The following is a 24581-nucleotide window of genomic DNA, read 5'->3' as shown; positions in this document are numbered from 1 at the left end:
TTTGATGTCTGAACACTTCTGTCAGCAGGTGCTAGCGAAGCGGAGTGAGTGAGTTTTAATTGGGCTGTAGGTTTACCATGCATCATTACCATGGTCATGTTGTGCAATAATCACTCCCCCCAAATTTAAAAACCACTTTTTTTTTTCAGTTTGCCCACATTTGAGTGACTGAGACAGTTTTTCCACTGTGCTGAAACAGGCCTCTCCAGTGCGTCGTCCTACTGGAAACGTACCACTGGAACAGCCCAGATTGGAGCTGCAGGCCTTTTCTTTCTCTCTTTTTTTTTTTTCTCATGTGTCTTTCTTTGTTTTGCTGTTGGTTTTGAATCATGGAATGCCGCTGGGGAACATATGACACAGTCCGACAACCTGCGAGTTCGTGTCTCTGGGCTGCCCGAGCCAGTGGAAATATCGTGGCTCTCGGAACCCCCCACCCCACCGCTGCAGTCCCCCGTGGCTTCGTCATCAGTGACGCGGGTTCTTCCGTTGACATCCTAAAGGTGGCCGGCGGGGCCGAGAGTGGGCGTCTCTCCCCGACTGCCCGGTCGCTGCGCTTTTCGTTTTGGGACATGTCCTCAGACTGCAGGCGGGGCTGAGCTTCGATACGGCCCCCGTATCGCTGGTTCTCATTTGCAAGGTTCGCCGGGTGCAAAAACGAGGAATTCGCTGCAGCCGCACTTATTAAAACATGTTGTTTGTTTGTTTGTTTATGTCACAAAAACAGGGACTGGATGTTCTTCTGGCAGCTCAGTTCAGTTTTTGTCCATTTTCTGGTCGGTCACCTTGTGTTTGTGGTCCCCCCCCCCCCCCCCCATTGCGATGTTCAGGAGACAGTGAAGATTCATCTCAAGTGGTGTAACAGCTTTGGTAAATAAATAATAATAGTAACAACTTATAGTGAGAAAGAGCATTATATCTGAGGAGGTGTCTGAGGTATCGTGAGACGTCCAGGTTGGGGCCGATGTGGGATCACTACATCATTTGCATGTGATGTGTTCAGAAGCGCTACTGACAGACAAAAATCAGTTTTTTCCATATTTATCGCTGGATTTTTTTGCTGCGATCACCCATATGAGTCAGATTCATGTAAGATAAAACTGCTCTGTACGTTATTGGTAACCGTACATGTGCGTATGGTATTTTATGTGTCTTTCCCGCACTATGTAGTTTAAGGAGCGAATATATTTTCGAATTTCTAATTATGCTGTAGAATATGTGTTTGGAAAACACGCTTAAGTGCGTAACAGGTACCAGTGTGCAATGGGGCCGTGACCCGGATGTGCATTTGTTTTACCTGCTCGGGTGGCTGTTTTTTTTCTCTGCAACGATTCTGATCAGTGTGGACATGGCTGGACTGGGGCTAAAGGTTCTCAAAGCAGCTCTCCAGGCAAGTGGGACTCAAACCACTCTTCATCTCAAGTGGCACCGAGACGGCATCAGTGGTGGTTAAGGATCAAGACCTTGGAATCTGAAGGTTGAGATGAGACTTGGCTCGAATTACTCTGCTTTGCCTGTCAGCAATATTCATAAGTATAATTGTTAATCGCTTTGGCTTATGGTGCAGAAAAGGAAAAAATAACATGGTGAAGACAAGTGATGAAGTGAGGTTTTTTTTTCTTTTTTTTTTTTTAAGCAGCTGTGTCTCACTGAGTCCACACCGGTCCTTGTGCGAATGGTGCCTTTTTCTAGAGGCGATTTAAGGCTGGACTCTTAAAACTGGGACTTCTTCATGCCTTGTAAATGACACATTATGATCTTTGAGACTGTAACTAATTGTCTCTTTCTGCATGGAGGCATAAGGCAGTCTACTGCTTCAAGCCACTGCCTTTGCTTTGGATTTGAAGGACCCAGGTTCAAGTCCCACCTCCCTCTGTAGTGCCAGTGGCCGAGGTTCTTGCCATGAACCGATACAGTAAAAACTACCTAGCTGTACAGATGGGTAAATCGGCATATCTGCCTTAACAGTGTGTGTCACTTCTGAGAAGCTAAATAAGTAAATGTACTGAAGTTGTACCAGATCATACTGTTCATCCATAAATCTGCTGAAGCTGTTCTGGTTCACATGTGTCAGTGAACCCTGTTACCTCCTGTTGATGTGATCTAAGGGTTCGTATTTCCTACTTATTTCTGTTTAGGAAACAACTAAATGCAGTGTCGATCCCCCCGAACGTGGACCGAATAGGGCTGTCAAAAGATAATTCAAAGCTGTGTCCTTTTTCTGCTGCGTGTTGCTGGGGCTGGGAGCTCTTTGATGGACCAGCTGCTCATGCTTGGTGTTTGTGGCCCCATTCGGGGCCCGGATGTGGGGGTGAATGGTTAACTACAGAGGGTCAGGCCGGGAGTTCCAGAGCGCTGCCTATTCACTCAGGCTGTTGACCAGTCGCCATGGCGACGCACCCGGGGGGGAGAATGCGCTCCTCTCCCAAAAGCATTCAGGACCCCCCATCCGCCACTCCTATCTCTTAATCCTTCGACCGTCCAATCTGACTGCTGTGCGGCGTAGGCGGCCAGGTCACGTGACCTGTTTCCGTGGAGTGCTGCCCATTCCGTGGTCGAGGCATGAGCAACGAGCTCGACCGTGAACCGAAAGCGCAGGTTCATCTCACCTTTGCTAAAAATCAGCTTTGCTCTGTTTTGAAAGCAGTCTAATGTAAAATATGAAAGCAATTTTTCTACGTATATGGCAAAATATACAGCGCAGAGACGGCACTTCAAGAGCTGGGAAAGGCTCTAACCCTAACCGGGACGGAAAGTTTGTTGATTCAGCCACCGTTGCACCCTTGAGAAGAGGTGCTCGTGTCGAAAAGCTGCGGTGATGAAACACCTGTCTACAGAAACCGGTTCAAGTGTAAAGCTGAATCGGTGTACGTCGTTTCCAATGAAAGCGTCTGCCACTCAATTAGTTCCAATAAAAGGAAAAAACATTTCATATATGTATGATATTGAGTAAATATTAGCAACGTGTAGGTGGAGGGGAGAAAACACACAGGCACAACGTGAGAAAAAAAAAAAACCTGCTGACCGTGATTCTGGGTGCGGTCCATGTTGCCAGTAGTGTCACATTGTGTGTATTGTCACTCCCAGTATGTCGTTTGAGCACGAAGATGCAATGATTTGCCCCTTTATGCAGCAAGGTATTTTTTACTCCGTCAGTTCAGGGTAAGCACCTTAATCAAGGGTTCTACAGCAGGAGCGGCAACTTGAACCCTGGACCTTCTGATTCAAGGGCAACGGCTTTAATTCACATAATGTCCTAAATGGTACAACAGCAGTTTCCTTCCTGGGATTGAACCAGTGACTGTGTCCCTTAACCGGATGTAGTTGACCATGTCTTGGTACTGCAGGATTCTGGGAAACAGGTGTGTTTTTCAGTTTCTTCTTGCATTCCCAGAACACCTGAACGTGTACTCAGAAGCTCGGGCCGGGCGAGTGTTTGCCTCCTCGTCATGCTGTGTTCCGACCGGCGGTGCCCCTCCTCCCACAAGCTTCCTATGGGCACCTGTCTCAACAAGTAACACGTATAATACGTTCCACTCAGTGTGAATCGAGGGAAGGCTGTAGTTGTGTGTGTGTGTGTGTGTGTGTGTGTGTGTGTGTGTAAGAGAGAAAGTGCGAGGGTGTGCAACGGAGGAGTGTGACTTGGACGGAGGAGGTGTGCAGACCGCCGTTTCGCGCTCTCTCCCCCCCGCCCCCCCCCCGCTGGCCGTGGATGCCAGCTATAAACAACGTCTCCTGGACAAAGCACAGGGCCCCGCTGAAGGAGACGGCTAATGCTCCAAGACGCCCGTCCGGTCCGGTCCAGTCCCTGGGCTCGCTCCCGGACCAAAACTGCTTCCAGAACCACTTCTGTCAAAAATCAGCTTTGTGTCGAGCGGCTCTCTTTCCCCTCTGGCCGCAACGCCGCCGACTTCTGTTAGAGGCGCAGAAATCTGTTGCAATTTGCTCGGTGGTTAGTCTGAGCACTGACCAAGAGCTAAAAAAAAAAAAATTACGCAACGGCAATAAGGAAATTACGCAACATTTGAGCCTCGCTGGCCGGCGACGAGGGTGACATGCGGCGAGACCGTGACGCCAGCGAAAGCGCTGGCCTCTCGAGATGGAACTCGGGGGACACTAGCCCTCCCCTGCCTCTTGGGGTTTGGATCCCACATTGCGTCGTTGAGGTTACATCCTGGGAATTTCCTGCGTGGCGCCCCTTCCTTGGTCTCTGCCGTGACGAGCGCATGCATGGGACACGCACGTACACTTCTGGCACAAGACCAACGTGTCACGTCCAGCGTGGGGAGCAAACAGCGGAATGACATTTTACTGAGAGCTTTCGTAAGCTCAAGGTATTGCAAGTGTTTCAGCATTTGTGTTCTGCGCACGTGTGTGTGTGTGTGTGTGTGTGTGTGTGTGTGTGTGTCTGTCCGTCCAGTGGCAGCAGGGCGGTCCTTCCCCGGGTGGTCTGTGCTGACAGTAATCCTCATAAATCTGCCGGGTTGCATGACGTGTGGCGACCACCATGGTGGCGGTCAGCGACCTCTGTTCCGCCTCCCCACATGCACCCACCCCCTCCCCCCACCTCAGGGTCATCACCGCCGGGGTACCTGAGGGCACCGTGGAACTGGATGTAGCTGCAGACTCGCATCATCTTTCCTACATTCACACTTTACATTTTGTTTGTCTGACACATTTCTTTAAGCTGATTTACCAACTCAAAGTAACAAAGCGCATCAACGCTGACACTGTGTATCTAATACCACCATGTTGCCGGTTCACATCCATCAAGTAGCTGCCTATGGAAGTGACATTCAAATAGTAAATACATAGATAATCATAACTAATGGTGTTGCTGTGCGGGATGCAGCAGCTCTGAGGGACAGAGGGAGCTCATTGTACCCAGTCTATGGAAATTACATTCAAATAGCAAATACAGAGATAGTCATAGCAGATGGTGTTGGACTCATTTTTATAGCTGGCAGGAGAGAAGTGGCTCTGAAAGAGATGGGCTTGAAAAGCTTCTTGAATGTTGGGTGGGGACTCAGCAGCTCTGAAGGACAGAGGAAGCTCATTCGCCACGTCAGGGGAAATCGCTCATCTATTCTCTTTCGCTTTTACTGTGTTTCGCTGTCTTTGTAGGGATTTTATGATTAGAAACACCAGTGTAAAGTCAGTACTTCTTGTACACTACTCTGTAGGACTGACTGTCAATCAACTGACTGCAGGTGGCATAGTGGTTAAAAGCTTCCTTCTTACACTCGAAGAACTCGGATTCAAATCCTGCCTTGTGCTGTAGTACCCTTGATGAAGGTACTTTCCCAGAATTGCTCCAGTAAAAATTACCTAGTTGTATAAGTGGGTAAATCACTGTAAGTGGTGTAGTGTACAAACCTCACGGTGCAAGTTGCTTTGGAGAAACATTGTCGGTCGATATCCTGTTTGCTGAAACAAGTGACAATAAATAGCGGAGCAGTTTTAGCTGTTGGTACCATTTCTTCCAGAACGGTCTCTCCGCGGGCAGGTCAGCATCACTGAGTGGGTCCGTGTGGTTCTGATCCGAGGAGCGCCGGAGGGCCGTGTCCTCGTCGGGTTCTTCACGGTCTCCACAGGCACCACACCAACAAGCGCGGAGCTTCGGCTCTCCGGGGGGGGGGAATCTTTTTGTGGTCTGTTGTATTTTTTCACGTTGCGTTTCGTTCCGTCGCCCTCGTCCCGGCCCAGTGTAGCCGTACGGGCAGGCGGCCTCGCTTGCTTTGTGGCCTTCCCCCATGCGAGCGCAGCCATGTAGGACGAGGCTGAAAAGCGCCGGTGCGATGGAGGTCTCAACCTGCGGAGCAGCGATCAAAACCGCACAGGAGGGGTCTGGTTTAACAGGGCCGTCGTGTCCAGAGCGGCTGTGGGCCGAGCTTCACGTGGCGTCTGAGCGGCTGGTGTTGCCTGTGAGCGTCTCTTCTAACAGGCCTAGCCGGCAGAGCATTGTGGGGGGTGGGGGGGTGGCCATTCCAGCCCTCTTCGTCCTGTTCTCGCGGGGTTTGTATGGGAGAGGGGCACCCAAGCGGGTGACGTGACCCTACCGGGGGTAATGTAAAGCCTTCTGCTGCACGACAGGGTCTTTGCGGCCACGATCCGGAACCTTCTGTTTGGCCGTCGCTCTCCGCACGTCCGGCTCCCCACCTCATAAAGATGCAGCGAGGCGCTGTGTCTGATGTCACCGGTAACACAATGCCGAGAAGGGATGAAGACGTCCAGCCCTCCTTGCGCCCTTCGGGAAAGTGGCGGATGCCCGTCTTAACGTGTCTCTGTGGAAGAGTCTTAACCGCAGTGTCCCATGAGCCTCTTGCCTCTGGAAAATCATTATTAAGCTATGTGACTGTCATTATTTATTTGTTAATCTCACTCTTTTATTGAAGTGGCTTACAGCGTGAGGTTTGTACTCAGTTACAGTGATTCGCCCATTCATACAGCTGGGTCATTTTTACTGCATCGGTTCAGGGTAAGTACCTTGATCAAGGGTACAACAGCAGATTAGAACTCGGGACTTTGGACTGTAAGCTTTCAGCCGCTACGCCACCCATTGCCCTTATATATGTATTACACATGCGCTCATTTGTGATGGTCCTCGCTATCCTTCGCTTGTATGCTAGATCAATGTGTCCTCTTTGGAGCTTTTCCGCTTGTCATCTGGGACACATTGGACCACACAGACTCAACCGGCCCCGTTCCTGCTTGATCGCACTTCAGCGGGCCTGTGGGTCCAGGAACCTTGTCCTCGCTCGCAGTTACGCTGGCTGACCTCCGGCCGTCTCGGCCTTCCTGCCCGGAGCTGTTTCTCCGGTGTTTCTGGGGGGCTCCCATCTGACTGTGTGTAGAGGCTATTAAACAAACAAACAAGAGGCCCCAGCTCCTCCTCCTGCTGTTGCATTGAATATTAACGTTTTTAATTTGAGCGCATGTGCAACGGTAAACAGCCCAATGGGAACCAGATGGGACCAGATCGCTCTCCCCAGCGTCATGGATTCGGGCCTCAAGTCATGATTTTGTTTATTTGCGTTGCCTCTTCCCCTAAATCCCAGGGCCTATGAGCCTGGGGCTCGAACCCACGCCTGCTCGTCCTAGCCGTCCAAGCGGTTCCGCCAACCAGATGTGGGCCTTCGGACCGGTAGCGAGGGGCGGGGGGAGGTCGTGACACTCCAATCATGTCCTTGGCTCTGGAGCGCTCTCGAGGGGTCAGCCAACTCCGGCCGTCGCCCACCGGACGCCCGCAGGCGTATGGAAACCGATGAGTCAGCTTTTACGTAAGGTTTTTCTGTTGTTGTTTATTTAAAGGGAAACGGAGAGATCCCAGCGTGGCCCCGTTCCCGCGATGACAGCTATCAATCACATGCGTGGCGTCACAGGGAGCGGAGAATGTGATGTCAGAGAGGTAACCACGGCAACATGCCCGTTAAAGCGTAGGAAGTGACCTGTGGTGTTCTCTTGGCCACGAAACATGGAAACTCACTACCTCTTTTATTATTCGTTTTTGGATATTTCTTTGCGGGCTTAACAAATGCTGCCGTCCGTGGTGACTTGAACTGCATGAAATGTCGTCGCTCGTGAGTCGTGAACCCCTAACCTTCTGGTCATCTCCTTGGTGATGGGGATGCAGTAATGGCCGAGGGGCCTGTCGGGTGTCCCCCACCAGTGAGCAGTGCTCTGGTTTCTCTTCCTCAGTTCTCAGGGCCGTGTGGCCAAAGCTGCAGGGATTCGCCCGTGGCGCTCGCTATCCGGCGTGTGGGCGTGAGTCGGCTTGAGGTTTTATTTCCACATAAATGCGAACCCTCTCTCTTCCTCTCAATTTCCATTCCTCGCCTGATCGCTGTGGAAATGGACAGAGGAAGAAATAATTTTGTTGCGTTTATCTGACTGATTAGCACATATATTAAAATCGGTAGGCGGAGCTTACCTGTTGCATGAAGTCATGTAGTTTTGCAAGGCCTTTCATATGAGTGTTTCTTTGCGTGCGTTTGTTGTACTGTGTATGCATGTCATCGGCCCCTCTGCTCGGTCCAGGGTCCGGGCCTCTCTGCTTGCTATGGGCCACCAGTGAGTGCACAGAAAGCTGGCACGGCTCCCCCTTGTCTCTCCAGAAAATCTCTGTGCTGGAACGCGGTAACTCATTTGCATTCGGAGGCCTCAGGCTCTGTCTGAAACCAGCTTCACGTTTTGTTTTGTGACCTCCCCAAAACTGAGGGAAGTGCTTCATTAAACCCACGTATGTTTATATAAAGCGACAGCAGACTTGGCTTGGCCACGCCCCCGAAGTGGGCCGTCCTTCATTCTGTACAGGACATCTTCGCCGGTTTCGTGTCCCTGAGTCCGGTCCAGAGTTCGATTCGTAATGATGATACATCAAGCTGTTTTGACAAAGCTAATTTGCAACTGCCCTGCAAAGGCTTTGTGTTACTGCTGGAACTTCCAAAATGCTCCCTCCGAGTAGCTGGAGTGAGCACGAAGCTGGATGGACATGTACAGAGGCACGTTTTATCTGGGATCTGCAGTATTCTTTAAATGCCCTGTTTGGGAGCAGACTTGACCCTGTACTTAGGCTTTAATACTGTGACATCAAGCAGGCTTCACTGTTTTCCATACAAAGCTTGCCGAAGAGCAACGTGGCAGCGATTCTTTGACCCAGGAAATATTTGATGTAGCCTGAGCATCTAGCCTGATCTGAGCGTAGGCCTTGTGAGAAAACTAGCCTAGAACATCCTGGTGGCAGGTAGTACGTGGGCATGTACTACCTGTGGGGGCAGTGTCCCACCCTCTAGGTCTTGACATTAGCCATCTCCATTTTTGAGTCTTCCACTGGTGCTCAGGTAGCGTTCAGCCACGTTGGCATCTAATCCAGGTCGCATCTGGACAATTCTTCAGTAACCACTAAGAGGAGTGACTTAAAGATCCAGTGGACAACCCCCCACTCCCACTGCCATTACGAGACACAATGGCTTTCTGTGGACCATTTAATTCCCCACAAGTCCTTCGGTTTTGGTCACTTGGCCATCGAAGTGGCCTTCAGCCTACATGCTACACAGCAAAAATCCAGGGTCAAGGGGCTAGTATTTACAGATTTATGTTAAAGCATTAAAGCCCTAATCTGTCTTGTTTGGTTAAATTAGAACAGATAAAGAATTTTTGCTGGAGACCGAGATGATCTTGGATTAACCTTTGACGCATGGCGATTGTGAACCCATGATGTCCAAAGTCCAGATGCTTAAATAATCACTGTGAAAAACATAAAACATTGTCAGAAACATATCAGCTTAAGATACTAATGTTAAATTTGATATGTCTTATGGTTTTCACATACAACTGAGACTCTTTGGTGCTGAGAAAGATTTGCTCATCTTTGGCTCAATGTTTGTCACGGGGACTGGAACATCCAGCTAATCTGCTCTTTGAGAAGAAGATTTGGCAAAGTGGTTGAGAAAGAACGGTGCGGTTAAGGAGTGCGGGAACCACTTGCTCAGCTACCCTTGGATTGTCTTGGGACACTCCACCCAAAGTATTGTTGAAGTTGATGGAATGAGTGCTCTGTTACCTTTAGGGGAATTTTTGTACAAAACTGGAGAAAATCAGCGAAGAACAAATGAAGAGAGCCTTGCGTCTCCCAAAGAATGCAGGTGGTCCTTCGGGAAGACACTACCACGTTCCTGTCCTCAGCAGCACACGGCAGAGCTCCCCAAAACTCTGCCGCTTATCATTCTCGAGTGCCAACGTCTGCTAATCTTTTAATGACGTGGGCCTACAGTCGAGAGCGCTAATAGCTGTTTGCAGGAATTAATGCAGCAGAGCTGCAAAGAAAGGGGATTGAACGGGGAGCTGTTGCTCCACGTGACCCATCATTATCTTACCGTTTGGGGAATGTAAGGGTGTAGCATGAGCTGGAACGTGTGATTTAACTCCCTGAGTGCTGGGATGCCTTTCATGCACATACACTTATGGATATGAGAGTGTGCCGTATGCTTGTGAGCACGGAATCTGATGTTTCCCTACAGGTAGAAGTCGGAAAATGTTCACTGGCCAAGATGAGAAATGTCTTTGTTAGAAATGTAGTAAAAACTCACTGGATGTGGAAGGGTAACAAATAACATTGGAAGTAAATAGAGCAGCACTGAATTAGACACTTCGTAAAGGGAGATAGGTGTCAGGAATGAGCCGGGTTCTCGGTGAAGTAACGCATGAGCGCTGATAGCTGGTCGGCATTCCTTGACTGCGCTGAGTTTGTGTCTGAGAGAAATGAGTTGAGGCAACATTCGAGAGAGAGGAGGAAAGAAATCGCTGTGTAGAAAGTGCAAAACCTGAGGGTGCAAGGCTAAAGAAACGGAGGGAAAGTTTCCAAATGCAGAAGAGAGAGAGAGGGGGAGGGAGGGGACAAGAGTCCTCTGTGTCCAAGGTTGGTTCTGGAAGCTGGGTCAGGGCCACTGGCCCTCTGAGGGGTTGACACCGCAGCAGGCTGTGGGACCCTACTGCAAGCCTGGTCAAGGCCACCTGATATGGTCGTCTTTTGTTAGCTAGCCCTCTCTGCAGCTACTGTATAAGTTTGCTTCCCCCCAGCTACACCTGCGCCATTGAGTGTGTGGGAGATAAAGCACATCTGCTCTGTTATCACGACCATTGACTGAAAGGGAGATGTTTAGGAGCCCCAAATGATCATCTCTTCAGGACTATCATCATGCAATCTGCTGTAGTGGCAGGTTCTCCTTTCAGTGGGGTTGACTGGGAGCATTGTGTCAACAGTTGGTGCCCTCGCAGAATTAGGGCAATGCCATTGTGCCCTTGAGAAGAGCCTATCATAGCAACTGCATTATTCAGCTGTACTGATGAATTTAAAATACATGAACTGCCTTTTAAGAGAGTTTGATTTGCTTTTGTGCTGACAATCCCAGTAAGGAAATTGTGTTTCAGTCCTCATCCAGCCATCTAATGGGTTGTGTGATGAACCCAACACCTGGTTGGTTTCACACACCCAAAATTGACAGGCTGAATATTTTTACGCCATTCCAGATTGGGAGCCCCGGTCATGTCATGTCCTTTGAAAATTGTTCATGGTTCTGTTGAGGGTTTCTGACTTCCATCCATCCATCTTCCTCCGCTTTTATCCGGGGCCGGGTCGCGGGGGCAGCAGTCCGAGCAGAGTACTCCAGACCTCCCTCTCCCCGCACACCTCCTCCAGTTCCTCTGGGGGAACCCCAAGGCGTTCCCAGGCCAGCCGGGAGACATAGTCTCTCCAACGTGTCCTGGGTCTGCCCCGAGGCCTCCTCCCAGTGGGACAAGCCCGGAGCACCTCCCCAGGGAGGCGTCCAGGAGGCATCCGGAACAGATGCCCGAGCCACCTCAACTGGCTCCTCTCGATGCGGAGGAGCAGCGGCTCTACTCCGAGCTCCTCCCGGGTGACTGAGCTCCTCACCCTATCCCTAAGGGTGCGCCCAGCCACTCTGCGGAGGAAACTCATTTCTGCCGCTTGTATCCGCGATCTCATTCTTTCGGTCATGATCCAGAGTTCATGACCATAGGTGAGGGTAGGAACGTAGATCGACCGGTAAATTGAGAGCTTCGCCTTACGACTCAGCTCCCTCTTCACCACAACAGACCGGTACAATGACCGCATTACTGCAGACGCCGCACCGATCCGTCTGTCGACCTGCCGCTCCATTTTTCCCTCACTCGTGAACAAGACCCCAAGATACTTAAACTCCTCCACTTGAGGGAGCAACTCCCCCCTAACCCGGAGGGAGCAATCCACCTTTTTCCGACTGAGAACCATGGCCTCGGATTTGGAGGTGCTGATTCTCATCCCCGCCGCTTCGCACTCGGCTGCAAACCTCCCCAGTGCACGCTGCAAGTCTTGACTTGATGAAGCCAACAGGACCACATCGTCCGCAAAAAGCAGAGACGAGATCTCGCGGCCACCAAAACAGACACCCTCCGTTCCCTGACTGCGCCTAGAAATTCTGTCCATAAAAATAATGAACAGAATCGGTGACAAAGGGCAGCCCTGGCGGAGTCCAACATGCACCGGGAACAGGTCTGACTTACTGCCGGCAATGCGAACCAAGCTCCTGCTCCGGTCATACAGGGAACGAACAGCCCGTAGCAACGAGCCCCGAACCCCATAATCCCGAAGCACCCCCCACAGGATGCCACGAGGGACACGGTCGAATGCCTTCTCCAGGTCCACAAAACACATATGGACTGGTTGGGCAAACTCCCACGAACCCTCCAACACCCTAGTGAGGGTATAGAGCTGGTCCAGTGTTCCACGGCCAGGGCGAAAACCGCATTGCTCCTCCTGAATCCGAGGTTCGACTATCGGTCGGATTCTCCTTTCCAGTACCCTGGCATAGACTTTCCCAGGGAGGCTAAGGAGTGTGATCCCCCTGTAGTTGGAACACAATCTCCGGTCCCCCTTCTTAAAAAGAGGGACCACCACCCCGGTCTGCCAGTCCAGAGGCACCGTTCCCGCACTCCACGCGATGCTGCAGAGGCGTGTCAGCCAAGACAGCCCCACAACATCCAGAGACTTGAGAAACTCGGGGCGGATCTCATCCACCCCCGGAGCCTTGCCACCGAGGAGTTTTTTGACTACCTCAGCAACTTCAGCCAGGGTAATGGACGAGTCCCCCTCCGAGTCCCCAGCCTCAGCTTCCTCTACGGAAGGCGTGTCGGAGGGATTGAGGAGATCCTCAAAGTACTCCTTCCACCGCCCGAGAACATCCTCAGCTGAGGTCAGCAGCGCACCACTTCCACTGTAAACAGTGTTCGTGGAACACCGCTTCCCCCCTCTGAGTCGCCGGACGGTTTGCCAGAATCTCTTTGAGGCCGACCGAAAGTCTTCCTCCATGGCCTCACCGAACTCCTCCCAAGCCCGAGTTTTTGCCGCGGCGACTGCCAGAGCCGCGCTCCGTTTGGCCCGTCGGTACCCGTCAGCTGCTTCAGGAGTCCCATGAGCCAGCCAGGCCCGATAGAACTCCTTCTTCAGCTTGACGGCATCCCTTACTTCCGGTGTCCACCACCGTGTTCGGGGATTGCCGCCGCGACAGGCACCGGAGACCTTATGGCCGCAGCTCCGAACAGCCGCACCGACAATGGAGGAGCGGAACATAGTCCATTCGGACTCAATGTCCCCCACCTCCCTCGGGACCTGGTTGAAGCTCTGTCGGAGGTGGGAGTTGAAGACCTCTCTGACAGGGGCCTCCGCCAAACGTTCCCAACAGACCCTCACTATGCGTTTGGGCCTGCCAGGTCTGTCCAGCTTTTTCCCCCGCCATCGAATCCAACTCACCACCAGGTGGTGATCAGTTGACAGCTCAGCCCCTCTCTTCACCCGAGTGTCCAAGACATATGGCCGAAGGTCAGAAGAAACGACTACAAAGTCGATCATCGACCTCCGACCTAGGGTGTCCTGGTGCCAAGTGCACTGGTGGACACCCTTATGCATGAACATGGTGTTCGTTATGGATAAACCGCGACTAGCACAGAAATCCAATAACAACTCACCGCTCGGGTTCAGATCAGGGAGGCCGTTCCTCCCAATCACGCCCCTCCAGGTATCACTGTCGCTGCCCACGTGGGCGTTAAAGTCCCCCAGTAGAACGACAGAGTCCCCAGTGGGAGCGCTTTCCAGCACGCCCCCCAGGGACTCTAAAAAGGCCGGGTACTCTACACTGCCGCTAGGCGCATAAGCACAAACGACAGTGAGAGACCGTTCCCTGACCCGAAGGCGTAGGGAGATGACCCTCTCATTCACCGGGGTAGACTCCAACACATGGCGGCTGAACTGGGGGGCTATTAATAAGCCCACACCAGCCCGCCGCCTCTCACCTTGGGCAACGCCAGAATAGTGGAGAGTCCACCCTCGGTCGAGTAGAGTGGTTCCAGAACCCAAGCTGTGAGTGGAAGTGAGCCCGACTATATCTAGACGGTATCTCTCAACTTCCCGCACCAGCTCAGGCTCCTTCCCCGCCAGTGAGGTGACATTCCAAGTCCCAAAAACCAGAGTTGGCGCCCGAGGTTCGGGTCGGCCGGGCACTCGGCCCCGACCACCGCCCAAATCACAACGCACCGGCCCCTTATGGTTTCTCCGGCAGGTGGTGAGCCCACCGAAGGGTTTCTGACTTATCTTAGTTTATACTGAGGTGGAGGTAGTCCTCAACTTATGAATGTGCTGCATCCCCTTGTATAGGAGCCTTAAGGCCATATAAGCAATTAACATGCACTGGTGCCACATTCTATAATAGGGCTTGCTATATTGTCGTTTGATTTCACACATTCATGTTAAAATAATATAAAATGATACTATAAATAGATTACAGTATTATATTTTCATGCTGCAGCACTTTTGTTTGTAAATTTTTCACGTTTTCAGCACAAGGAGAACTCACTTTTTCGCTTGCTAGCCATTTTAAATAAATGACTAACTTGAAGGGAATCACGAATGAAAAGTTTTGTAAACAAAATGTGGTTGCTGCTTGATGCCCAAACACTGACTGCGACCCAAACGATAACAGATATGGGGTCAGCCAGCGTTATCGTACAGCAGATGGAGCGGTCGTCTTTAGACATTATGACCAAATGTCAGGACTCAAATATAACATTAGGTCAACGGCATGGGTGTTGTAAATCCAAATGTCCGTAAGTCGCATACGTCGTAAGTTGAGGACCACCTCTTCATTTAGCCAAAACGACCTACGACGTAGAGCTACTTACAATGACTTACCCATTTATACAGCTGGGTAATTTTTACTGCATTTCAAGGCAAGTACCTCGATCAGGGGTTTCAACGTGGGTCATTTGAGTACAAGACTGCAACTCTAACAACTACGCCACCTGCTGATGGTTCTGTGAAGTTACTGGGATGCTGGTGAGAACAAGGAAATGCTGCCAATAGTTGTTAGCCGATGTGCTAGGAGCTCAGCTGGAAGCGCTTTAGCCAACGCCCCTCATGCTCTGTTGGCTAACGCGCGCGTGCATCGGACACGTAGATGCCTGATCGTTGGGAAGAAGACGAGAAGTGATCTGCGGCCGATGCTGGGCTCCCAGTGCCGTATGGAGCTGCTAGCCTGTGCAGTTAGCAACTGGCAGAAGAGCGTCTCTGACTCCGCTGTGGCTGAGAGAGCGCTCCAAAAAACCCGCCGAGCTTCCAAATGTCTGCCTTTAATTACCTCCCCCAACCCAAGTCGCTGCAAGGCCCCGACACTTTTCGGTTTGCGCGCAACTCTCCGACTTGCAGCCTGCTCCCAGGGCGACTTCCATATTTTAGGTTCGGAGGAGTGGCGAGGCAGAGCTTTCGTACACCTGGCACTCAAACAAATACCTTGCAAAAGAACATATAATTACTTTGTTACGGGCGGGAGGGGGACTTGGATGAGTGACAGGTAAAGGGACGAGCGGAGACTAAATGAGCCTTCGGGAGTATCGCGCAGTTTAGCTTTAGCTCGCTAACGCGCTAAAGCATCGTGCATCGTGGCGCTGCGGACGTGTTCCCGCATGCCGCCTCGTCAGCCAGGCTTTTAGAAAACAATTAAGATTTATTAGTTGTTTATTGCGGCCTGCCAGTGCCACGTCGCTGCCCCTCCGGGCGCTTCAGCTGTCTAAAAGCGCAGCACGCGGGCCTGCGAGTCGCCGAGCGCTACGGCACGTAGTATCTCGGTGCGCCAGGCTAACCTTCCTGACCAAATTTCTATTCGTTCGCTTACATTATCTACTTACGTGTCGTTCGTTTACAAGAATCGTCGACTAGTATTTAGCTGACTGACGCGTTCATCCAAGGTGACTTTGCGGTGAACTCCCTACAGTCATTCAGGGATTTATAGAGCAGAGCAGAGTAACATACACACACACAGAGTATGGGCAGTTTTGGGTCACCACTTCACCTGGAAAGTGTCTTTGGTCTGTGGGAGGAAACCAGAGCATTCGGAGGAAAGTCGCACAAATGCTAGGAAAGCATGCAAATTTCGGGACCCAGCTGTTTGTAAGCAGCAGGTAGCGGTGCAGCTGCGGTGGTGTTGCAGGTGTTGCCGGAAGGCTGTTCTCTCGCAGCCCAGGAAGCGGGTCCAGCTGTTGTACTCCTTGCAGGAACGGCCCGCTCAGCCTGGGGGTTTATGAACGATAGCGGCGTTTCTCTGGCTCCGCGAACACTCAGAGCAGTTAAATGGTGTAATATGTGGACACTGAGAGCGAGGACCTTAACCGTAAATGCGTTCATTAAAAAAGAATGGCTGATTTTGGCGGGCTGCGGTGTGTTTGGGAGAATGCCGGGTGAGGTGAGGTGAGGGGAAACCACGGAAATCACTCCGGGGAGCCTGATCTGAGCTCAGCGTGCAGGGAGCCAGCGTCGACCGGGTTCAGCGCCCTAATCAGATTTACGGACCGGAACACAGAGGGGTCTGGTCTCACATGACCCGGTTTAATGTGTAGGATGTGCGTTAGTTTGGGGATCTGGGGGGGGTGTGGGTGATTGCTGTGTGTGTGTGTGTGTGTGTGTGTGTGTGTGTGTGTGTGTGCGTGCGCGCTAGCAGTAGCCGTTTCCCTCATTCTCACGTCCAGTTATCTAACGTTCGGCTGGGACGATTCTTTATGTAATCCTGTCCAATCACCCCCCTGTCCCCGCCCCAAATACCTCACCCTTTCCCGCACTCTCTCTGTCGTTGTCTCTTATTTACGGGGGTGGTGGGGGCAGGCGTCCGTTGGCTGCGGTCCACAAAGTAATTTGCATTCCGAAATATCCTTCGGAACAATGCTGGTTAATTATTTGTTTGCCGTGCAGAGCGATGGTGGCGCGTTCGGTTCAGTGGAGAGGTACCCCTGTCCCTCCATCTCGTTAGGGTAGGTGGGACGGGGGGGCGGGGGGAGCGGAGCGGACGATGACATTACTTCTCTGCACACTACGTACTTTTGTCCCTGATGAATTACAGGTGCTACACGTACCTCAGTCCAACAGCGGTCAATTTCGGCCCCTCATCACCAGGCCACCATCTCATTGTGACGAGTACCAATTCGTGGGACGTGAGAACACTGACTCGAGATTTCTGCATTCGCTCTTTATTCTGGAACCCTTAGGTTGTGCGAGGTGTTGGACCGAAGAGAATCGGAACTGGAACTCCTTTGTCTTCCACAAGTTCTTTCTCATTGTCGAGCAAGGGCTTAAATAGGGGAGTCCTGGAAACCGGGTGTTTTGTTTATGGTAACTAGGTGTGTTTTGCTAGGGTGCTCTAGTTAACAGCATGGTAATTAGGCGTAAGCGTGTTTGCGTGATGTATACGTGTGCGTGCGCCGTTTCTCACTTGCCACACTCTGCGAATGTTTATATTCGTCCATCTATTGGGATGTTAGGTTTGTACACTTACGTACTAGTAGTGATTTTCCCATTTGTATAGCTGCATCAGTCGAGGGTAATACCTCGATCAAGGGAGAACAGCGGGAGTAGGGATTTGAACCCACTACTTTGAGCTGAAAGACTGCACCACCTGCTCCCCCAGTGTGATTTGACCCAGTAATGGAAGTGGTCTAGATGGGAAGGTGGGTGTGCTAACACGTGTCTGTCACATGGCGTAAGGAGGTGGCATTGCAGCCAAGCTAAGCTCAAATCCCAACTTTACCTTCTTAACCAGACCCAGACCCGGACCCCAACCCGTGCTTTTCCTCTGCTTCCCCTAAACGTTCTCCACCCTTCTCTCTTTTCCTCTTTATCAAAGAGAGTTAGTTCACTGCCACCGTCACGGTGTCCCATGGGCCTATGTGGCTGTGCTCCTTTAGATGGTGACACACTAAAAACGACACGTTAGCATGTGATGAGGAAGTACGGCCGAGAAACGCTCACCTGGTTTCCGCTGTATTGTTTTCTCCTTTCTGTCTTTGTCATCCGCAGGCTGGGCCCCGCGCTCCTCATTGTTCCACCCGGGCATCCTAAAGCGAAGGGTTTCTAGTCAACTTGGAAAAGGCGAATTAGTTGCTATGGAGACCTGTCCACGCGGGCAACAAACCGGAGGGCTTCTGTACACTAACTTGATCAGGTGGTGGAGCCAGGAAGTGGGCAAGGCAACGATGGTTCTTAACCACTCCAGTTTCAGAACACAGACACCCCCTGAGAATAAAGACCCCTTACGAGGTGGACCTGCTATTATACCTTTAGAAACGGAGCTTGACCAGACATGAGCTATATTTGTATCCTAAACACACAAATTCATGCATGCAGTTTCAATAACTGCTTGTTCTGAGCAGGGTTGTGGTGAACCGAAGCCTATCCCAGAAGCACTGAGTGCAAGACTGATGCGTCCTGGACGGCAGGGGGATACACCCTGGACGGGATGTAAGTCCATTGCAGGACAAACACATTCATGAAATGTATACATCCCATCATTATATGTATTGTGTATTCCGTTAAAATCTTGAGACGGTCATGTGTCTTTTACGGAAATGTGGCAGGTGGTCTCCATCTCGCTGGGAGGACCAAACGGGACCATTCAGAACTGAAATGGCGCCAGACATTTTACGGAGTAATCGCGACACCACCCTGGGCCCATCGCGATTCCGTCCGCGCCATACCGTCCGAGCCCCTGACAGGATGCCCTATGAGAAAGGAAAAAATCCAAAGAATGTTTTAATGAAACTCGGCTTTGCTGCGGACCCCCCACCACCCCAGCTCCCACCCGTCCGGCGCGCCTTTGTTTAGGTCTCTCTATGAGTGCGTGTTTCAAACAGTTTGCTGCTATGAAATCTGCTTAATCGCAGATTCAAAAGGCTCCGCCTCTCGCTGGACACATCGCCAATCTGATTGGTGCCTTTCATGGGTGGGTGGAGCCTGCATCGGTTCCCACTAATTTTATTCTAGGAATGCAGGACATCACTGTGGACGCTGTCCAACCCTCCTGTGCAGTGCGTGTATGATGTACAGGGGCACGAAACAACACAAATTATATTTGTTGCTTAGTGACGGGATAACGGAACCCCTGGCAAAAGCGTGGTCCGAATTAGGGAGGAGTGTAACGTGATGTGTATCACCTAAAAGGGGTCATGCTCTTATGCACTGGGGGCATCATCTGGATGAAGTGCATCTGTGCTGTGTGAGGGTCGGGGGGGGCGCTTTACTTTCACACACAATTTGTGAGTCACTTCGGAAGTCAGCAGCAGCCAAATGAAAACAACAATAACGATAGCTTGCATGCATCCCGTGTGCGTGTGCTTGTGCGTGTGTGTGTGTGTGTGTGTGTGTGTGTGTGTGTGTGTGTGTGTGTGTGTTGGAAAGGTAATAGGGGCACTTTGGGCAGGTTGTGAGAACAAGCCAGGGAGGCAGAAAGGCAGATAACCATGTGCAAGACCTTGGAAACTCGTAGCTCGTACAAGGTAGGGGAGAAATGGCGGGGGGTGGGTGGGTGGGTGGGGGGGGGTGGCTGACAGGCCCCGTGTCAAGGCGCTCATCCCCCGCGGCCCCGTTAATCCCGTCTTTCAGCGCCGCCACCTCAGCGATGACAAAGACTCCACCATGGCAACCGAGGAAAACAAGGCAGCAGTGTGATGTCATGGCATCTCCAGAAGCTGGACTGGTGTGGGGGGGAACTGGTCCTTTCTCTTCACCGCGGTACGGGTATCCCTAACTGCTAGGGGACTGAGTACATAGTAAAAGTTTGGTTTGATGAAAGGCTCCTACTGCTTCTTGCCTGTAGCGGTTCAGGTTAAATTCCTCTCTCCAAAATACAACAGCGAGGCCCTTCCTGGATCTTTAATGTGCAAAACTTCATCCACAATCTGGTTCCTTAACTACTTTTCAACCAAGTTCCACCCAGTGGCTGTCTTGCTGCGCTTCTATCTATGACTTAAGTTGCTCTGATCGAAATGTTGACTCAACCACATCTCCTTTAACTCTGTCTTCCAGGGAAGGAGACCCCATGGGCTGGCGGAAACTGCTAGAACCTGTTTTTGACTCAAACGAGTTGGCTTCTCCCTGCCTCCGGGTTCCCCGCAGAGCAGAACCAGTGGATGGCTGAGGAAACCCGTGATGGGAGTTATGCTGTAAGGAACCAGTACCTGCTAACTGTTCCCTGTTGTTCCAAATGTTTAGGCGGGCTTGGTAGTAGGGGGGTCCCTTAAATTTTTTTAAAACTTCAAGAAATGTTATGATTTCCATCTCATTTTGAGGTTTCTTAGCTTAGTCATATCTGACTGTGGGACTTCAGAAGTCCAACTCACACTCAACTCTAATGCTTGACAACATGAGATGAGGGCGTGGCCGGGGGGGTAGTGGGCTTTCTGTCGCCATGGCAACACCACGGGCGGTCCTCTCGTAGGCGGTGTGAATCACGACCTCCGGAGCAGGTCCGGCATGAGCCCACCTGCACTCTGTTTGTTGGCTTTGGTGTGCCGTGCCGGAGCCCAGGTGGTCTCAGTGTGGGGGGCCTGCGCCACCGGCTGGCGGGGGGTGGTCTCGGGGCCCAACCTGCGCAAGGCCCTGCTGCATCATCGCGGTCGCAGCATTGTGGACGGAACAGATAGACTCTTAACAGGAAATGTCTCTTGTCCTGTTCTTGGGCCGAAATCTTAAAGGCACCGAAGAAACGAATAACAAAGTTTAATCAAAAAGCCAGTAAGATAAAGAACGATCCCAAATTGTCCCAGCATGCTTTGGGCTGCCTGTGCCAGTAAGTGGGCAATGCCTGCATATGCCAGATGCATTATGGGAGATCTAGACCTCACCTAGACTTTGGCTCTGAGGACATGACCTGGGGGGGGATTTTTGGGGTTATATTGAAACTTGTGTGATTTCACTGATCTGCATTTCATATTTCTCTCTGTTCTGTGTTTGTAAAACAATAATTAAAGAATTTATTAATGAATCAAAGAAAAATCACTGCAACAAACACCTAGGCTTCACAGAATGATGTTCACGTGGGTCACAGGTCCGACCGGCAGGCAAAAGGAAGGAACGAAGGACATGTAGCATCAGCCGTGAGTCCCAGCCTTGAACCTGTGTCTTCACACAGCTGCGTGGAACTTTGTTCACCTTGCTGGTGTTTCCCACTGTCTCTGTAACCTTTGAATGCCAGTTTGTTTGAAACAAAATAAAAAGAATAAGTCCATCGAGTCTTTGCATTTTTATTATCTACTGTCACCATTCTGTTACTATAGTAATATCAATACCGTATTTTTATCATCTTGCTGGGTTAAGTGTTCTGATCAAAGGTTCAACAGCAGGTCCCCTACTGGGTCTTGATCTGGAGTCCTTTCAAATTGTGTCCAATCTGTGTCACGTGTACCTGTCGATACTGTATGGCGTATTCGTGCAGAACAGCTGCGTGGTGAGACGTGTTAATTGATGACATCATCCTCACAGGTCTGTTAACTCCTCCCACAGGCAGTGCGGTGAACAGGTGCGATGAGTCGCATCCACAACCTGATGTCTCTGGGGTCGCGTATCTCCTTCCTGGATCAAGCGACATCGGTTGATCTGCTTGCTTCCTGCGTGTCGTCATACCTTTAGAAGGCGTGTGTGTGTGCGAGTGTGTGCGCGTGTGCGTGCGCGCGTGCACGTAGTCAAGAAGTGGTCAGACCGTCTGTATGACTCTCGGTGACCTCCGTGTTGAGACAGTAGAGCTGTGGTCATGGACCTCGAACGAGAAACCCCCTTGTTCAGAAGAATGCTCGGGTCAAACAGCCCAGGGAATCCCAGAATGCCGAGCACAGCAGGGGCCTGGTTTGGTCAGGGTTTTTCCTTTCGCTTCTTCCGATACAGAGAAACGACAACTCATCTTGGTCACACGTGCGCTGAGCGCTCGCGATTCTCATCGTGCTTCTCTGACGGTAGCAGTGACCCTTCCTGGCACCACAATGTCATTGTTTCCTTTCCCACAAGTGTAGCACTGGAGCGAAGGCCCCCCTGGATGGCCCCCAACTGTCTAACTGTCCCTAGTCAATTATTATTATTATTATTTTAATGTAATTAATGTAATGCTTTTCTACAACTTATTACTGTCTTAAAATACAGTATTTATCTGTAAAAAGGATAATATTAACTTGTACTGGAATGACAGTGTAACTTCAGCTAATTTTATTAGAAATAATCATTTCTCTGACACTTTACTCCAAGGTGAGTTACAGTGTGACATTTGTACACTGAGGTGCTTACACTGATTTATCTTTTCATTCAGCTGGGTCATTTTTTTTCACCATGGGCAATACAGCACGAGCTGGGATTCAAACCAAGGTACTTTCAGTGCAAAGTGGGGCTTTTACCATGATGCTACCTGCTGGCCTGCATGTCAGTCATCAAGAGATATGTCATATTGCGTGCGTGCGTGCGTGCGTGCGTGCGTGCGTGCGTGCGTGCGTGCGTGCGTGCGTGCGTGCGTGCGTGCTGTGATTTGCTCCCTGGCTACTTCCTATTCAAGTGCCTCCTGTCGCTGTCGTCCACAAGGGCGCAATATTGTTTGCGTGCAAAGAACAGGATCGGGGCACAGCGGGGGGAGGGGGTCCTGCTCTCTGAAGCAGAGAAAGGCACCTGGGTAGGGGGTGCGCAGCGGCGCGGCACTTCATCCTCGACACTCATGACTTCCTGACACTAGGAAGGGACACCTTTCAGGAGTCATTGTGCTGTTCTGTACAGAGGGTGGGGGTGGGGGTAGAGCTGTGCCTGATGACATCTTTATAGAGCGAGACGCTAGCATGCCCTCAGTGGCACTCCTGCCATCTTGTCATCCCTTTTTCACACACTGCCGGGGGGAGGGGGCAACCCCTCTGCCGCTTTAAATTCACCGCACATCTATGGCTCTGAATGGACCGGCTCCACAAAAGGTGACATAATTTTCTCAGGATCGGACTTGAACCCCCCGCCCCCCCCAGGCAACTGCCACACAATGACATCATTCCTGCCCCCTTCGTTCCCTCCTTCTAGGATGCGGGGTTGCCGTGACGACCGCACTCGCCATTCGGGCTCACTGTTGGAGGATGTGCTCTGAGCCTGGACCGGCCTGTGCTTAATGAGCCGGGGAGGGGCCTGAATCTGTGTTTGCCGTAAACAGGTCTGGGAATGCACCCCTCCGCACCCCCTCACCCCCACAGGCACCACAAGGGGGGGGGGTGGGGGGGTTGCGGGAATGGCAGTTTCCTCACGCCCCTGTCTAATTGTCACTGTGGGACTGTTGTTTTGTATTATTGGGGTGGGCAGATCAGAAGTGGGGGGAGGTTGGGGTGGACACACATGAATATACGCACACACACACACACACACACACATAAATAAGTGACATTCTGCTCTGATATTTAACTCATTGCATACCCCTGCTGCGCACTGATTCATTTGGAAGCAGCTACATCCAGAAAAAATTTAGTGGATTTGAATATGTTAATGTCGCACTGATTTAAATGAGATTTTGCTCAATATTATAGTAAACGTCCGTAGTTTGTCTGTCTGAGAAACACATTGTCTCGCAACAAAATACAAATTCTTGTAATTTGGCAGGAGAGCTACTGCTGCGTGATGCTTTTCACACTGAGGCCGTTTGCAGTACAACCCTCAGTCAGGAGTTGGGTCCAAACCCAGGCGGTCACCCGGTCCAGCCAGCAGATGTGTAGACATAGAAGAGTCTCCCCCAGTTTACTCTTCCCATGGTGCTGTGTTGCCCGAAGTCCCGCTGATGTCACCCCCCACCCTATGTCGGCTCCCTCAGAACCAAGACCTCAAAGGGGAGTTCTGGGAACATGGACCCCCGCCCCGGGGTACAGAGCCGCAGAGGTGATGGGAAGTAAACATTTTCGTTTATCACACTCTTTTCCCTGCTTTTTATCGCTTTCATTTTCAGCCTTTCTTTTCTTCTCCTGTTTTTGTCTTTCGGGTGGGGGGACGGGGATGAGGAGTGATTAAGGTCCCTGGCTGCGGTTGGAAAATCCTGCCATAATTAATTTTCTGCTGAATTAATTAGGGAGGGGGCGGAGTGCACTTGTGGAAGGGAGATTTGCCATACCCCACGGTCTCGTCCCCTCCACCGCCCCCCGAGGGCCCCGGTGCTTTGTGAGGGCCTAATCAGTCTGTCCAATCGCATGACGTGAGTTAAAGGACAAATCACATTTACCAATGCTGCTCTCTCCCACCTGAGTCTCATTCTGGGGTGAGGTGGCGAGGGGGCAGGCCTTTCCACCCCTTCACATATAGCATAGGTAAAACCCAGTTTGGCCAGATCTGAGGAAAGTGTCACTCATTCCAGTTTTTGCGCCCACTCTTTGTCTTTCGGCATCATTTCCATCAATCACCTGTGACATCACACCCTATGCGTCCTTTTCTTACAGTTCTCACGTTTTAGGCCCGAAGCTGCTTCCTTATTCCATACAGATACATTTCTGTCTGCCCTGCTGACCTTAAACCCCGGTGGGAATTCTTTATTCCTGTCCCGGGGTTGTCAAGGGTCTCACGTGCCAGAGTCACAACCCCGACTCTTAACCATCAGCAGCCAAGGGGCCGGTCTGGCGCGAGGACGTTTCTAAGGAAACGGTCAACATGTGCCAACACCGGCACCCTCATGGAGATGTTTCACCCGTTGGAATTTCTAGCAAGAAGTGAACTGCTAATGGAAAAT

The 24581-nt window shown here is 51.2% G+C and overlaps 1 protein-coding gene and 1 long non-coding RNA gene across 2 annotated transcripts in view; one reads left to right on the top strand and one right to left on the bottom strand.

The window, feature by feature from the left end:
• The window catches only part of LOC108930160 (uncharacterized), a 58112-nt gene extending 37027 nt beyond the window's left edge, over window positions 1–21085 (top strand). The window contains exons 3-4 of the long non-coding RNA XR_001965814.2: window positions 19892–20028; window positions 20913–21085. This is a non-coding gene — a long non-coding RNA (uncharacterized LOC108930160). The remainder of the gene's footprint in view (window positions 1–19891; window positions 20029–20912) is intronic.
• LOC108930258 (zinc finger protein 420-like) overlaps window positions 1–24581 on the bottom strand; it is a 1123701-nt gene that overhangs the window by 527064 nt on the left and 572056 nt on the right. The gene's annotated exons all lie outside the window — the stretch shown is intronic.

This window comes from Scleropages formosus, chromosome 1, assembly GCF_900964775.1.
Source record: "Scleropages formosus chromosome 1, fSclFor1.1, whole genome shotgun sequence".
Lineage (NCBI taxonomy): Eukaryota > Metazoa > Chordata > Actinopteri > Osteoglossiformes > Osteoglossidae > Scleropages > Scleropages formosus.
Note: the sequence above shows the minus strand (reverse complement) of the source record. Positions and strands in the feature narration are given on the sequence as shown.